Here is a 4195-nt window from a genome sequence, read left to right on the forward strand (position 1 = left end):
GAGGTTGGGGGGAAGGACAAGTGTAGCAAAGAAATTAGGAAAGAGGGTAAGAGGAGCATTTGGGCCAGAAAAGAAACAGGGAGAGAAGATGAGGGTCACAGTTTCAACATGAAGCCTGGAGGGGGGGGGAGGGGGGGTGGACGGGTCCCATCAGCCTCAGGTCCACAGCCCTTCCCACCCGCCTGCTAATTAACTCCTTAATTGTCTCTGCATTTGCTGAGCTAGCAGATGAAGTGGATGCAGACAGATTGGGGCGCCTGTGATTTCACGCATGGGGGAGCGGAGAAGAGCTGCCTGGGAGTCCCAGGGGGCCTCGCCCCCCTCTTTGCCCTCCTTCCTCCTCCCTGTCTCTGGGAGGCTGCAGGGTGCTTCTGAACCTAGAGCAGATGGGACCATCTGCAAGGGAAGTGTCCATGGGGAATTTGCCCCCATCAGCCTTTCAGAGATGAAAATAATATTTGCCACTATTGATGGAGCACCTACTGTTTACTTGGCATACATGTTTCATCACTGTGGGCATTAGCAAGGTTTTATGTGTGTGGAGAAAGTGAGGCTCAGACAGGTTAAGTAACTTGCCCAGGATCACACAGCGATGGTGTGTCAGAGATGGCATTTGAATCCGGGTCAGCAGGATGCCAAAGCCCTGGGTGGGTCCGGGCCTCATGCCAGTGGAAGGAGGAATAGCTCCAGGCCTGTTTCTCTCTCAGCCCCAGGAGAGAAAGGGGACTGAGGTGTAGGAACTGCAGGGGCCAGAGAGGAGGGAAGTGTGGGCAAGGCTGAGGGGAGGCTGAAGGAGCTAGAACCTGTCACAGTCTGAACAAGAGGTAAGTGGACCCAGAGAAGCAGAAAGGAGCAGTGGGACACTAATCACAGTCCTTGGGTTTCTCAAGTGTTATCTTTCTGAAGCCAATTCCCCCTTTCTTCATCTCCGCTCCACAAACCCCAGTCAGTCTGGCTTGCCCCTCTGCCACTCTACGCTGGCAGCCCTCTCCCATCCCTCATTTCACTCTTGGCCTTTGCACTAGAGTCAGTTGTCAACATGTTCATCTCTCCTTTGACACTAGGAAATTTTGAAGGCAGGGACAATGCCACTCCTTACCACGTCCCCAGGGCCAACCCTGGGGCTTGACACAGGCAATGCCTCAGTGGAGGTTTGCTGAAATGTACAGGGCAGGGATGGGGAATGTGTTCAGGGGTTCAGCTCACCTCAAATGAAGAGGAAACAACAGCAGGAGGACTTAGGTTTTCCATAAGAAAGAACTTTGAGCCGAAACCGGTTTGGCTCAGTGGATAGAGCCTCGGCCTGCGGACTGAAAGGTCCCAGGTTCAATTCCGGTCAAGGGCATGTACCTGGGTTGTGGGCACATCCCCAGTAGGAGATGTGTAGGAGGCAGCTGATCGATGTTTCTAACTCTCTATCCCTCTCCCTTCCTCTCTGTAAAAAATCAATAAAATATATATATATATTTTTTTTTTAAAAAAAGGAAAGAACTTTGAGCCCTGCCCAGGTAGCTCAGTTGGTTAGACAGTCATCCCAATACACCAAGGCTCCGGGTTTGATCTGATCAGGGTACATACAAGAATCAACCAATGAATGCATAAACAAATCTCTCTCTCTCTCTCAAATTAAAAAGAAGAAAGAACCTTGAAGGCTGGAGAATCATGCTGAAGCCTTGATTCAGACCCATAGATTCTGAAGATCAAGGTTTCTCCAGACTGGCTGCTGTATATTAAAGGTCTTGAACAGTTGAGAAATCTGGGCCCCACCCCCAGATTCTGATTTAATTGGTCTCAAATGGGGCCACAGCATCAGCATTTTAAAAAGCTCCCCAGTTGATTCAAATGTGCAGCCTGGGTTGAACCATTGTCAGATTCTGCCCTGATGTAGCTGCACTGGTGGTTTTACCACTGGACCCAAACATCAAGGCTAATATTACTTTCTGAGGATTTACTAAGTACAAGCGAATGTGCCAAGCACTTTCTATGCATTATCTCATGTAATCCTCAGTAACTCCTGTGAAATAAATGTTACTCCCATCTTATAGATGAGGAAACTGAGTCAGAGAGGTCAAGGGACCTGCCCATGCTAATGAGTGGCAGGACCAGGTCTGGAAACTGAAATTCCCTGAGTCACATCCTTTACCTTCCCCCAGACTCCTCCTGAGGCTGCTCATTGGCCTCAATCAGTCCTTGCCTGCCTCCACCTCACCTCATCACCTTCCTTCCACCCACGCTGCTCCCTCAGTAACATCCCAGGTGACGGAAGCAATCTGCAGCCATTTCAAGAAGCTCCATATGTCAGTCACTCAGCCTGCGAGGGTGGGGAACTAAGGGAATTGAAGATGCTTCAAGATAGTCCTCTCACCCCCCTGAGGACACTAGGAATTCAGGAATCGGACTGTCCAATTCTTCCTTGGCTCCCTGTTTGGGGCACTCCCAAGCGGAGTTCCCACTCCCAGAAGCCTCACTGGGTTGATTCTAAGTATCTGTGAGAGTGCTGCCACCCAGTGGTTGCCCAGGGACATAGCAGCCCTCTGGGGCCGCCTGGTGCTGCTGGACAGCTCCCCAACTCAAGACCAGAACCCCAAATCCTCCCTTCCTTTTGGCAATGCCAAATCCAGGCCCCTAGTAAACGAATCCCATTCTTCCTCCTCCACAATCCTAAGCCCACAGCTCCTCTAGGGATCTCCAGCTCTCCTCCTGACTTCCCATGTGTCCCCTGTCCCCAACCCTCACAACTTCTCATCCACTGTGCCAGCCCTTTCTCCGCTCTCAAAGCCCTGAGAACACACCTCTTACCTCCTTTCTCCCAGAGCTGTGCCAGCCTACAAGTGGAGTGAAGGAGCTGCTAGAGATAGAATTCTGGTCCCCCCACCCCTCTCCTCATCATCTGACACCATCAGACCTCAACAGTCTCAGTGCTAAGAGCCCCTAATGAGCATCAGCAAATTAACAACTTCCCTTTGATTGCTCCTTCTCTGTTAATTGGATAGGAGCCCCCCCCACCCCCCAAGGCCTCTCAGAGAGGAAGAGGGAGGGAGAGAAGGAAAGATGTGAGAGCTACAGTAGGAGCAGCCCCGAGGCCTGGGCTCGGTGCCCCAGAATTCTGCTCTGTCCCCTGAGTACAGCTCCCCCTTCCATCCCTTCCTTGCCCTGTCCACCCCCACCCATCTAACCCTCCACCCTCCCCAACCCCCCTCTATTCTTTTTCCTTGTTTCTTGAATTCTGTCCAAATTCCCTTGACCTCTGGCTATTTCTCCTTCCTTCTCTCTGCTCCTTCTTTAGCGGTGGCATTGAGGGGTTGCAAGTATGCTCCCCAAAGCTATAAGGATGGGGCTTGGGTGGCCAAAGCTGTGTGTTTGTTTATATATGTGTATGTTGTGTACATGTCACATGTACATGGGGAGCAGCGATAGGCACCGATGAATATGTGTAAGCTCCTGAGTGCCTGCCCTGTGGGTCAGGCCTGAGATGTGTGGGTGTGAGTGGTGTGGTGTGACTCTGGTCTGTATGTGTGCCTGTGTCTCCACACGGCCAAGTGCTTGAATCAGTCAAGTGTGACTCCGGGTGTGTGTGTGTGTGTGTGTGTGTGTGTGTGCACGCGCGTGTGTGCCACCAGAGGAGGCAGCAGCAAGAGGCAGGAGCATCGATCCGAAGGAGACAGAGCGGGGAGGGGGACGCTGGGGGCAGACACCCTCCCTCCCGCGCGCGCGCGCCCGCGCACACACACACACACACCCCACACCACACACAGTCATGCACAAGCCATAGGGCTTCGCAGGAAGAAACCCGGCGCCGGGACCGGAGGCGCCGAGAGTGGCCGGGAGGAGGGGGCGAGGCAGTCGGGAGCCCTGGGTCTCGGTCCCAGGTCCGGGGGCCTGGCGCGCACACCAGCCTGGAGACACCCTCGCAGACACTCGTAGGCGCGCACGCGCACCCTCTCCCCTCCCCCTCGCCTCTCCTCCAGCCGCCTCCCGGCCGGACGATGGATCCCTGCAGATCCCGGGGCTGAGAGCACAGCGCACCGCGCACCGCGCCGAGCCCGTGCGGACAGAGCCTAGGCGAGCGAGCGAGTGCGCGCGGGCGGGGGGACCGAGCCGAGCCGGGCCGGGCCGAGCGGGCCGCTCCCTGCAGGGCTCTGCGCGGGTGCCGGGGGGGCCGCAGCTCCCGCTCGGGCCATGCGCCCCTCCGCGG

Source organism: Myotis lucifugus, unplaced genomic scaffold (assembly GCF_000147115.1).
Source record: "Myotis lucifugus unplaced genomic scaffold, Myoluc2.0 scaffold_91, whole genome shotgun sequence".
Taxonomy (NCBI): domain Eukaryota; kingdom Metazoa; phylum Chordata; class Mammalia; order Chiroptera; family Vespertilionidae; genus Myotis; species Myotis lucifugus.